The sequence below is a fragment of the Eurosta solidaginis genome, chromosome 1, assembly GCF_040869045.1.
Source record: "Eurosta solidaginis isolate ZX-2024a chromosome 1, ASM4086904v1, whole genome shotgun sequence".
NCBI classification, from domain to species: domain Eukaryota; kingdom Metazoa; phylum Arthropoda; class Insecta; order Diptera; family Tephritidae; genus Eurosta; species Eurosta solidaginis.
The window spans coordinates 375358837-375372763 of record NC_090319.1 but is presented as its reverse complement, the minus strand read 5'-3'; the positions used below and the strand labels follow the sequence as shown (position 1 = coordinate 375372763).

The window sequence follows — 13927 nt, the reverse complement described above, 5'->3', positions numbered from 1 at the left end:
GTTACCGATACGGTTACCGATAAAGCACCAATGTCTCCAGCTTAGCACATTTCACGGAAATAACACTTAAAAAAAAAACATGTAAACAAAACAAAACAAGTAAGGAAGGTTAAGTTCGGGTGTAACCGAACATTACTTACTCAGTTGAGAGCTATGGTGACAACATAAGTGAAAATAACCATGTAGGAAAATGAACCGAGGGTAACCCTGGAATGTGTATGACATGTGTACCAAATGAAAGGTATTAAAGAGTATTTTATGAGGGAGTGGGCCATAGTTCTATAGGTGGACGCCATTTAGGGATATCGCCATAAAGGTGGATCAGGGTTGACTCTAGACTTTGTTTGTACGATATGGGTATCAAATTAAAGGTATTAATGAGGGTTTTAAAAGGGAGTGGTGGTAGTTGTATAGATGGTCGCCCTTTCGAGATATCGCCATAAAGGTGGACCAGGGGTGACTCTAGAATGTGTTTGTACGATATGGGTTTCAAATTAAAGGTATTAATGAGGGTTTTAAAAGGGAGTGGTGGTAGTTGTATAGGTGGTCGGCCTTTCGAGATATCACCATAAAGGTGGAGCAGGGGTGACTGTAGAATGCGTTTGTACAATATGGGTATCAAACGAAAGTTGTTAATGAGTATTTTAAAAGGGAGTGGGCCTTAGTTCTATAGGTGGACACCCTTTCGAAATATCGCCATAAAGGTGGACCAGGGGTGACTCTAGAATGCGTTTGTACAATATGGGTATCAAACGAAAAGTGTTAATGAGTATTTTAAAAGGGAGTGGGCCTTAGTTCTATAGGTGGACGCCTTTACGAGATATCGCCATAAAGGTGGACCAGGAGTGACTCTAGACTTTGTTTGTACGATATGGGTATCAAATTAAAGGTATAGTTGTATATGTGAAGGCGTTTTCCAGATATCGACCAAAATGTGGACAAGGGTGACCCAGAACATCATCTGTTGGATACCGCTAATTTATTTATATATGTGATACCACGAACAGTATTCCTGCGAAGATTTCAAAGGTTTTTTATTTCGCCCTGCAGAAGTTTTTCACTTTCTTCTACTTAATATGGTAGGTGTCACACCCATTTTACAAAGTTTTTTTCTAAAGTTAAATTTTGCGTCAATAAACCAATCCAATTACCACGTTTCATCTCTTTTTTCGTATCTGGTATAGAATTATGGCATTTTTTTCATTTTTCCAAATTTTCGATATCGAAAAAGTGGGCGTGGTCATAGTCGGATTTCGGCCATTTTTTATACCAATTCAAAGCGAGTTCGGATAAGTTCGTGAACTGAGTTTAGTAAAGATATATCGATTTTTGCTCAAGTTATCGTGTTAACGGTCGAGCGGAAGGACAGACGGTCGACTATGTATAAAAACTGGGCATGGCTTCAACTGATTTCGTCCTTTTTCACAGAAATAAGTTATCGTCCTAGAATCTAAGCCCCTACCAAATTTCACAAGGTTTGGTAAATTTTTGTTAGACTTATGACATTAAAAGTATCCTAGACAAATTAAATGAAAAAGGGCGGAGCCACGCCCATTTTGAAATTTTCTTTTATTTTTGTATTTTGTTGCACCATATCATTACTGGAGTTGAATGTTGATATCATTTACTTATATACTGTAAAGATATTAAATTTTTTGTTAAAATTTTACTTTAAAAAAAAAAAAATTTTTTTTAAAGCGGGCGTGAAGCATACATATAGTAATAGGAGTAACGTTCCTGCCAAATTTCATCATGATATCTTCAACGACTGCCAAATTACAGCTTGCAAAACTTTTAACTTACCTTCTTTTAAAAGTGGGCGGTGCCACGCCCATTGTCCAAAATTTTACTAATTTTCTATTCTGCGTCAAGAGTTCAACTCACCTACCAAGTTTCAGCGCTTTATCCGTCTTTGGTAATGAATTATCGCACTTTTTCTCTTTTTCGATATCGAAAAAGTGGGCGTGGTTATGGTCCGATATTGTTCATTTTAAACAGTGATCTGAGATGAGTGCCCAGGAACCTATATACCAAATTTCATCAAGATACCTCAAAATTTACTCAAGTTATCGTGTTAACGAACGGACGGTGGGATGGACGGGCGGACGGACATGGCTCAATCAAATTTTTTTTCGATCCTGATGATTTTGATATATGGAAGCCTATATCTATCTCGATTCCTTTATACCTGTACAACCAACCGTTATACAATCAAAGTTAATATACTCTGTGATCTCTGCTCAACTGAGTATAAAAACTGATGCAAATAGCGCAGCGAAATATTTGCGTGCTCATTTACTACATTTATTTCATAAACAAATTTATTTCTTGTTTGAATTTGTGCACAAATTTTTCAAAATTGGTTAGTTTGGCTAGTGTCACCTCTTAATGTTAATTGGGTGTGCTCGGCAATTAAATACGTTCACCTAATGATCGCAGAATTTAGTTTCAATGCGAATATGGTAGATTTTCGGGCTTTGGTGGTAGAAGTGGTAGAAAATGAAAATGGGCTACAAAGTTGGTAGATCTACCATTAAAGTTGTTAAATCCGTGCATTTCTTAGTGGCATTGTTTGGCATATACATTACTCTATGCGAAGAATGCACTTTGCCTAGAAAAATTTTGTCTTTATATGTAGCACGTGAAACGTATGTTTCACCTTATTCCGAATAACCACCAACCACAGCGCCTTCCGGTACATGTCCATTTAAATCGGCCACCCATTTATGTTTGAAATTATTTAGTAACTCGACGTTTTGACTAAAACATTACTGCTATGTGAAGCGTGTGCGACACTTTTTGCCGGTGCACAGGCGGCAGGCAATAGATCTTGAAAATAGACACGTGCTACATACATATGTTGGATTACCATCTGAATCTCTACCAGTTTGTATATCGTCAGATGGTTCAGGTGGGGCCATTGGTACATTTCTAGATCCATTTAATTCTAACTCGAAAAGTGGTGTCCACATCGGCATATTGGTATACATATCAGCCGCATCGGAATCATATAATTTCTTATCCAACTCTGACCGTTCTCCGTAGGGTGCACTCGGTTGCGTGTGCATGGTCATCTACAATCTTGTCAATATTTTCGATGATTTAATGCCGCGAACAAGCAACGATTGAGAAATAAATGACCACGGGTTATTGAATATATTCGATCGGTTTTCTCATAGAACTAAAAAATGGCAAACTTAAATGTTTTTGTTGAAAAAATAATAATTTTTTTGAGAATTGTCACTAGTTTGAGGTATGGAAAAGTCAACACAAAATAGAATTGGAGACAAAAAAGTGATGCTGTTGCATACTTATCCAGGAAAATTGATTTGTATGGGTTTAACTACAATTTTTTCTTCTGAATGAAAAAGCAGTTTCGCAATGAGACAAACTGAGTTTGAGAGTTAGAGTTCAAGATGGCGGATTAGAAAGAGAAGCTGCCAACGTTAGTCACCTTGTAATTACATCATGCTCCCAACAGTTTTTTCTTGATTTTAAAATTTTTGACTTCTGGAAAAAGTTGTACATGCTTGCGCTATTTTGCAGCCTCGAAGCCTTATTGTCGTCTGGGCTGCGGCCATGTTGCCCACGATGTCAGCCGGTTACAGATTCAACATTGCCTTTAGTGCTCAAACGGACCAGCGATAACTGCAGCATCGCTTCCGCCCTCTTCAAGGCGGAGCAAATGTTTGGTACTTTAGTACCAAAGCAGAACTCTATATCATGCAGTCCCAATGTTTGCCAATTGCCTCTCGAAAGCAGATCAAGGCAACTGAAGCCCTGCCCCTCTATATTAAGCTTCCACGGCAGGTTGCTGTCGAGAGTTATTCCAAGATGCCTAACGCTGTCAGACAGCATCAGCGGTGCTCTCTTAAATGAGGATAGTCCAAATTAAGGAATCTGTTCCTTTTCGTAAACAGAACGCTCCTCAAAAATTTTCCCATGACAAGGATTGTTCGGTACTCAGCGTAGACCGACGTGGTCCTTCAGGAGATCGTTCACAACCACGACTCAAGTCGAGAAAAAAATCCCTATGTGTGTATTCTTTCTCACTTCTATCTGATCCATCGCTCACTCCACTCCCCTGTCACTGTTTTGGCACTCAGCAGCCTGCTAACGTATTCTATCAAAATCTATGCCACTCAAAGTGCTCGAAGAGCCCTTCAATGGCCATTATTAAGACAATTTTGAAGACCTCTTCGTTATTAAGAAATACGCACAGCACAAAATTCTGTTCTCGATTGACCCCTCTATCAGTTTGACAACCGAATAAAGACTCGTTTCTGCATATCTGCCCGTAGTACAGGCGTATTGAGGTGCTGAATATCAGGAATCCTGTCTTCTACATGAAATAAAGCAGGACCTCAATCTTTTTAATAGGTTATAAGGATAGCCTGATCTGTCTCCAGACTTTGAGAGAGCTTTTCCCTGCCTTTTGGATTAAAGCAAAGTTTAAATTTCGAGTTTCGAAAGCCCATGTTGTTGTTGTTGTAGCGATTAGGTTACTCTCCGAAGGCTTTGGGAAGTGTTATCGATGTGATGGTCCTTTGTCGGATACAGATCCGATACGCTCCGGTAACACAGCACCATTAAGGTGCTGGCCCGACCATCTCGGGAACGATTTATATGGCCACATTAAACCTTCAGGCCATCCCTCCCTCCCCACCCCCAAGTTCCATGAGGAGCTTGGGGTCGCCAGAGCCTCGTCTGTTAGTGAAACGGGATTCGCCGCTCGAAGGTGAGGTTGACAATTCGGTTGTAGAAGCTATATATTGCGCTACACAACCCCTTGAATCCCTTCGAAAGCCCATAACTATGTATTGCAGGCTAACGTCGAAAAACATAGAAATAACTTTTTTGCCCCCGGTTCGATCTTTCATGACAATGAAATTGTATATTAAGTTTGGCCCGAATCTCGAAATTGTGAGTCATTAAAGAAGAAGAGGTAGACCCGCCAATATGTATACCGAAGTGATCAGGATGACAAGTTGATATAAATTAGCCATGCCCGTCCGTCTGTCTGTTTGAACGCAAACTAGCCCACCAATTTTTGAAAATCTTGATGATATTTAAAATAAATGTAAGGCGCGATAACCTCCGAAGAGATTTTAGGCCGAGCTTCTCTTCCAATTTGCGTCGTGGCTCCTTTTAATTTTTCCTACAATTGGCGTGACAGGACCTACTTGTTTTATGCGACTTCGAACGGCATCTGCAAGCCAGATGAGTTTTCACTGAGAGCTTTTCATGGCAGAAATACACTCGGTGTGCTTGCCAAACACTGCCGAGGGGCGACCCCGCTTAGAAAAATTTTCTTCTAATTGAAAAACTTTATTTCTAAAATTTTGATGTTGTTTTCCCGGGGCGTGAACCCAGGATCTTCGGTGTGGATGACGGAGCACGGTGGGGTATAATATTAGTTATTATTAATTATTAGTTCTGCTGATATAATTGATTTTGCAGTAAAATGACCCTATTATTTCTTCCATCACTGTAAGCATTTGCACAACTGAGTTGGTATCTTAATTTGAGAACGATCATGTGATATGTGTACAATAACTGTATTTTCAAGGAACAAATAGAGAAAACTGCAAAGGCTATACTTAATTAGTTCTATCTGTTTTCAACTGCTAATTAGTTCTATTGTATTCTCCTGTCACAAAACCATAGTTGGGGGCGGTGCAATACATTTTGAGCAACAACACTGCTCGAAACTAAGTGGGTTGACATAATCAAGATCTTGCATTGTGTTAATGGGGCATTAATTTGCTACCGATTTAAACGTCTTATCATCTTTAACATATTCGTTAAAGTTAATGAGCTTAAGACGGTATCGATAGGAAAATAGAAATTGAGTTTGCATCCCTGCAAATAAATAAATATAGTTAAAAACCAAGTAAAGGTGTCTAAGTTCGGGTGTAACTGAACATTATATACTCAGCGTGAGCTTTAATTGTACATTTCATTTCAGATAAATTACTTTTCTACATAACACGTGGCACCGCCCGTTTAAAAAAAAATTTCTCCCCATTTCCTCTTACAATAAAACTTGATAAGTGAAATATAATTGATTCAAAATTTTTTTTTGCTAATTTATAGCTTATTATTCTAGTCTACGACCCTTTTAAATTTGTTTTATATCTCAATTGCCGTGGTCTTTAACCGATCCAGTCCATTTTTACTAGAAATATATTCTGCTTTAAGGAAAATATGTGTACCCAATTTTATTACGATATGTTAATTTTTCTTCGAGTTATGACTCCCGAAACATAGAAAATTGCTTAGTCATAAAAGGGGCGGTGCCACGCCCATTTTTTTAAATTTGGAGTTTTTCCTAAATCCACTTGGGAAATGAAATAGCAATGATATAAAGCTCTTTTTTGCAAAGATATAGCTTATTTTATTCTTCCACGACGCTTTTAAAATTCTTTTATATAAAAGTGGGCGTGGTCCTTAACCGATTTCGTAAAAAGTAAAAGCAACCTCTCTGCCGAATTTTTTTACGATAGGTTTAACGATTTTTGATTTATGAATAATAATATTTGTAAAATTGATCTTATCAATATCAGTCCACACGTAAAATTTCAACATTCTAGGTGTGTTATTTACTAAATAATCAAATCTTTAATGTTTTCCAAAATGTTATATATATGAAAAGTGGGCGTGGTTATCATCCGATTTCGCTAATTTTCAAAAACAATCTATTCTGGATCCAGGTAAGCTCATGTACCCAATTTGCTGAAGATATCTCAATATTTACTCAAGGTGTCGTGTTAACGGACAGACTGACGGACGGACGGACATGGCTCAATCAAATTTTTTTTCGATACTGATGATTTTGATATATGGAAGTCTATATCTATCTCGATTCCTTTATACCTGTACAACCGTTATCCCATCAAAGTTAATATACTCTGTGTGCAAAGCACACTAAGTATAAAAAATTAAAAAACACGCTTTTAAATAATATCAAACTAAAAAGTTAAAAATAATTTTAAGATTAAGTTTAAAACAATAATGAACGAAAAATACGAGTATTATTGTGAAAAAGCGTCAGGCGCTCGATTTACGAAAAATATGGCACTAAGCTCCAAATAAGAAATATATTTTTTTATTTATGACTCTCGGAGAAGGGTTCACTCACTTTAATCACAGCTACATATATCCATATCTAGTGTTTCCAAATTAAAACCACGTGGATAAAATAAAAGCAGCGAATTGCGAATTTGTTCTATTTATAATTTTTTTTGTTTTTGTGAATAAAAAACAAATAAAAGAATTTACCTCTAGATCTGAGGAACAACTTTTTCATCAAGGTTAAATGAATTGAAGTAAATGCTAATTAATTTCTTCACTCCGCCCATTATAGCTTCAGGGCAAATTACCTCATAAAATTGTAGGTATAATAAAAATTGAACAAACAGATTTATTTATTTGAGAACGATCATGTGATATGTGTACAATAACTGTATTTTCAAGGAAAAAAAGAGAAAACTACAAAGGCTATACTTAATTAGTCCTATCTGTTTTCAAACTGCTAATTAGTTCTATTGTATTCTTCTGACAGAACACCATAGTTGGGGGCAATGCACTAAATTTTGAGCAACAACACTTCTCGATACTAAATAGTAAATTGTATTAAGTGTTAGCATCTTGTACCATCTTAAGTTTAAACATCTCTTCATCTTTAACACTTTCGTAAAATTTAATGAGCTTATGACGACATCTATAGGAATATAGAAATCGAGTTTACATCGCTACAAAAAAAAAAGGGTGCATGTTCGCGCATGAGAAGTTATACTTCTTTGTCATCATACAAATATAGTTTTTAATTGCACGCTAATAATTAATTTCAATAAAACAATAAGGGCACTGGAAAGACATTTACAATAAAGTTGAGTTTAAATTTGAAAAAAAAAAAAAATAAATAAAAATTTGTTTCCTCACATTAAGTGTAGCTAAAATTCGCGAATTAATCGAATGTTATTATTTTTAAATAAACCACACATACAGAAGCAATATATATATATATAAGAAAATTAGTATATACATATGTACATACAAACATACCAAAAACAGAGGCGCTATTTCTATTTTATTGGTACATACATATGTACATCCGTATACGTATGTTCATTCCACTCAAAGCAAGCGTTCAATTCACAGCGAACATACACACGAACAGCATTTTCAAACATGTGATTTTTGTGTCACATTTTTTAAAATTTCACTCTAATAAATTTTTCATAACGCGCCTAAAGAAGTATAACTTGAAAACGACTGAGCAGCGCCGAAAAATTGCGACAATACCAGCCTTATCCAATAGTTTGTGAGGTCTTGAAATAATGCCTCCAAATATGTTACAATCTAAGTTCTCAATACATAATCCTTCCAAAGACTTTATTCGACTCGGCGCCACGTATGACTGTCCCTCCTCGAACTCCAAAATATTTTGATTTCACTTCTAACGGACTGTATGTAATATTTGTTCCAAATATGAGCCAAATCGGACATCATAGGTCGCTTTCTATTCATGTGTGTATTATGTGTTCCAAATATGGACCAAATCGGACCACAAATACGATTTTTTTGAATATTTCGATCCTTGCGCCACCTAGCGGCGATTTTTTCATAGGTCGCTTTCTATTCATGTATGTATTATGTGTTCCAAATATGAACCAAATCGGACCACAAATACGATTTTTGTGAATATCTCAATCCTTGCGCCACCTAACGGCGATTTTTTTCATAGGTCGCTTTCTATTCTTGTATGTATTATGTGTTCCAAATATGAGCCAAATGGGGCCACAAATACGATTTTTGTGAATATCTCGATCCTTTCACCACCTAGCGGCAATTTTTTTTCTTATTATTGCATTGTCTTCGGGTTCTGAACCATATTCCAAGTTTCAAGATTGTAGCTTATCGGGAAGTTATTTAAATTTCAATTACAAAATTCGTGCCAGCCATCCAACCAGCCAGCCTGTCAAGTGAATCTAAATAAAACCGTTTAAAAAAGGATATGTTTTGTTGTATTTTCTTGAATATGCAAAGTTAGGGAAACGATAAGTTACAGGGTACAGGGTACATGTAAGAATCTTTATACAATGCAAATAAATAACCGCCAGTCATTTGGGTGGTGTAGGTCGTATTTAAACATATCTCCTGTGCGAACGTTCTGTTGGGAATGTTTCCATTTATATACATATCTTGCGTAATTCTTTCATCGTGAGCTAGATTGGTGATACAGAACCTTCAACCTTTGCCATTTTGAGGTCGGAGATAAATTTTCGGCATTCGGTTCCGGCAAGGATGCTAAGGGGGGCTCCTGGAAGGAAATGCATTAGATTGAGGGCTAATAAATCACTTGGGTTCTGTGACGTAGGAGAGAGAGGGCGAGAATTAAGCACCGCGAGGAGTGTTGTGAATTCTACGAACGTAAACCTTTGACTTCCTACTACTTTGGTACAATGCGTCTTGAAGATTTTTACCGCGGCTTCCTATAGGCCGCCTATGTGTGAGGCGTAAGGGGGTATAATATAAAAAAAAAAATTAAGTAAATGTAAGGCGCGATTAATCCGAAGAGATGTTAGACCGAGCTTCTCTTCCAATATGCGTCGTGCTCCTTTTTAATTTTTCCTACAAATTAGCGGGACGGGACCTACTTGTTTTATGGCGACTCCGAAAGGCATCTGCGAGGTAGATGAGTTTTCACCGAGAGTTTTTCATGGCAGAAATACACTCAAAGTGCTTGCCAAACACTGCCGGGGGGAGACCCCTCTTAGAAAAGTTTTCTTCTAATTGAAAAACCTTATTTCTAAAATGTTGATGTTGCTTTGCCCGGGGTGTGAACCCAGGGCATTCGGTGTGGTAGGCGGAGCAAGGTACCATCACACTACGGTGAAGTATAATATTAGTGATTATTAATTATTAGTTCTGCTGATATAATTGATTTTGCATTAAAATATATCCCTATTTTTCTTCCATCACTGTAAGTATTTGCACAACAGAGTTGGTATCTTAATTTGAGAACGATCATGTGATATGTGTACAATAACTGTATTTATTTATTTATTTAAAATCAAGGAAAAAATAGAGAAAACTACAAAGGCTATACTTAATTAGTTCTATCTGTTTTCAAACTGCTAATTAGTTCTATCGTATTCTACTGTCACAAAACCATAGTTGGGGGCAATGCACTAAATTTTGAGCAACAACACTGCTCGAAACTAAGTGGATTGACATAATTAAAATCTTGCATTAAGTGTTAATGGGGCGTTAATTTGCTACCGATTTAAACGTCTTATCTTTAACATATTCTTTAAACTTAATGAGCTTAAGACGGCATCGATAGGAAAATAAAAATTGAGTTTTCATCCCTACAAATAAATAAATATGGTTAAAAAACAAGTAAAGGTGTCTAAGTTCGGGTGTAACCGAACATTATATACTCAGCGTGAGCTTTAATTATACATTTGATTTCAGATAAATTACTTTTCTACATAACACGTGGCACCGCCCGTTAAAAAATATGTCTCTCAGATTTCCTCTTACAATACAACTTGATAAGTGAAATATCATTGATTAAAAACTTTTTTTTTGCTAAGTTATAGCTTATTATTCTAGTTTACGACCCTTTTAAATTTGTTTTATATCTAAGTTGCCGTGGGCTTTAACCGATCCCGTCCATTTATACTAGAAATTACAATATTCTGCTATAAGGAAAATATGTGTAACCAATTTTATTACGATATGTTAATTTGTCTTCGAGTTGTGGCTCCCGAAACATAAAAAATTGCTAGGGGCGGTGCCATACCCATTTTCAAAAATTTTAGTGTTTTCCAATTTAGTGTTATAATTCAATTTAAAAAGTAAAATTCTATTGACACAAAGCTCTTTTTCGCTAGGAAATACTTATTATTTTCGTCTACGACCCTTTTAAAAATCTTTTATATAAAAGTGGGCAGTTGCTATGATATTTGGTGAGCGGATATATGGGTGTCCGATTCATCATTGATTAGTTCCGACCATATCCGACCAATATAGCATATTTCTTACATACAACCGATTTTTAGGATAAGAGAGTTTCGTAATTTCCTCCTCATTTCAACAGATAGATGCTGAAAATTTCACAGAATGCGCACGTATATAGCATGCATTATTGTCTGAAAAATCATCAGGATCGGTCATATATATAATATATATCCCATAAAACCGATTGTTCAGATAAGAGGTTTGTTGTAATTTTTTAGATGCTTACATATGGGTGTATAGCACAAATACAAAATGCCGAAACACATAACCCTGACACGGTCCAATTGTTTTAAATTGTTTTACTCCAACACCCAAAAATAAGTTATTTTGCAGTATAGTGTTATTTATATGAACTTGTGTTAAATTTTTGTATGTGGAAATTTGCTTAAAAAGCAATAACTGCACATTTAAGTCTAATGCAATTATAATTGATTTTTGAAACTGAAATTTGCTACCACACAAAAACTGCACAGAAAAAATCACAGCTATAGTCCAAAACTCATATATCTATGCAAGCGCTTATTTCACTCAACGACGCTCAAGTCTAAAGCATTGTAATCACTACCAACAGCAACATCCGCATCAATCTTCATGCACCACCATGGAGACACAAACTCGTCTGTTTGTGTGTAAGAGACCAACATATCATGCGACAGACAATCCAAGCAACGGTATTCCCGTTGGGATATGCCGCACAGACATTGACTATGACAAGTGCAAGGCAAATTACTTGACTTGTGGGATCGTCAATCACACTCACTGATACTCGACTCTTTACTGCATAATACATACTTAATGTTCTCAAGTTTGTTGCAACATGCTCATTAACATAAATTTAACGAGATTCTAATAGGCAAAATATATAATTCGAGTATGTCTGGTACAAGTATATAGTTCGAATTTTCAAATGGCACGCGATTCAAATAACATAAGCATGATCGGCTAATATGTACTTAGCGTATTGAGTAGTGAAAGTAATTTATGAGGAGGCATACGTCAACTAGTAATTTTAGTTTCAAAAACATCTGCAAGGGGTCGTACGTATCTGTGATTTAGGGTTAGTAATCAATATTTGAACTTTGACTACCAGATCGAAATGGGGTGGAGTTCAATTGTTGCTTGGGGAATGAGAGACCGGAACTAAGTATGTGGAAAAAGGAGTAGATAAGCTGTGGGGACAATTGGCGATCATCTGTTCCACACATGTCTTGGGCAATGAATATTGAAGCGTCTAATCGTTTCGATATAGTAGAGTAAGTATTTTTCTTGCTTGTGTGTATGAATATATTCAGGGTAGGATTGGTCATGTTTGGACTATAGGGTGATGTATTTTTTTGTGGCCCACACTTAGCCGGTAACATTATTAGCTGTGTTTTTTTTTACATGTATATACATACATATGCACTTAAACTTTATGGGGACTGCTAAGTGTGTAAATTTATCTAAACTTATGAAATTGTTGAACAGAAAATGAGTACTGCTAAATTTCAGCATGCATTATACTTAGTTGCGAAAGTGTGCCCTCCATTTTATATCTACACTATTTTCCATTTCTATGACCAAAAAGGTGTTCCTTCACTATTTATCGCAACCGATTCAGCCATAGGTTCTACACTCAACAGAGGTGCGTGTCTCCGCTTTTCAGCACAACCCGTTTTATATTTTAAGAACATTTCGAGACTTTTTTATAGTAATGTTGGAATAATTCCTAACTAACTCGAGATCAATGTGGGAATATGATGAGGAACATTTCGGGACTATTATCACGTTTATTTTGGGATCTTTTCGGGAATATGTCGATACTGCTTTGAGATCGTTGTAGATTCATCTTGGGATCATTTCGGAGCCATTGCGAGATAATTACGGGATTCTATTAGCGATTGTTTCGGGACATTTTGGGACTATTTTGGAATCATTAGCAGGGCTAAGAAAATTTCATTTAAACAATAGCAAAAACTATCGCGTTGTTTTTATTATTTGATTGTTATCGGCATATTATTGGTTTGTTATCGATGAGTTATAGGGTTTTTCTCGACAACAATTGTTCTTGAAGATATGTCGGTATATTATTAGCGGTGAATTATCAACGTGCTATCGGTTTATTATTGAGAAATTATCGATTTATTTTCAAAAAAAATGTCGATGTGTTATAAAAATGTTATCGATGAAATATCGATTTTTGTTGAAAAGTTATCGATGTGTTTTAGGCAAAATATCGATTTGTTATCGAGAAGTTTTCGATTTGTTATCAACAAAATGATTGATTTCTTGTTGAAAATATATCGAGTTGTTATAGAAAAGATATCGATTTGTTACCGGAAATATAGCAAATCAATAACTTCAATAACAAATCAATAATTTTTTTCGATAACAAATTTATATCTAAACAATTTTTTTTTTGATTCCGCCATTTGAACTTTTTTTTGTTTTTTTCCAGCGGTTATAGAGAGCATTTTTCATCATGTGATATCTATAATTGTATGTCACGGTGCGCCTGAACTCGGTTGCAATGAAAGGAACTTCCATTTGAAATGAGTTCAGGCACAACCTGATCTAAGGACTGCGGAATCGAACTTCTTTCTTCGTGAGGCTCCTATTCCGTGCGCGCCCCTCTAACACTTAGGTACTGTTAATCCGTCCCTGTGTGTATGTAAAATTCATACAAGCATGTCAACAATTTATGCTTAGCTGTCAACATTATTGTTCAACTATATGCTAAATCTTCTATTACAATGTACGGTAACGATTTTTTTGTTTAATTGCTATTGTTGTTGTTGTTTTGCACGCTACACTGGTGCTCCTCCTTTGGTTGTTCATTTTAGCTTTACGCTGCATTGAATGTGATTGGTCGAATATCTTCGAAAATTCTATTGTCACATTGGTGTGGTCGGCGATT

General features: G+C 36.1%; 1 protein-coding gene and 1 pseudogene across 1 annotated transcript in view; one reads left to right on the top strand and one right to left on the bottom strand.

Annotated features, from left to right (window-relative positions):
* Positions 1-13927, top strand: part of Poxm (Pox meso) — a 193475-nt gene that overhangs the window by 69499 nt on the left and 110049 nt on the right. The gene's annotated exons all lie outside the window — the stretch shown is intronic.
* Positions 2511-11821, bottom strand: LOC137252218 (uncharacterized; annotated as a pseudogene).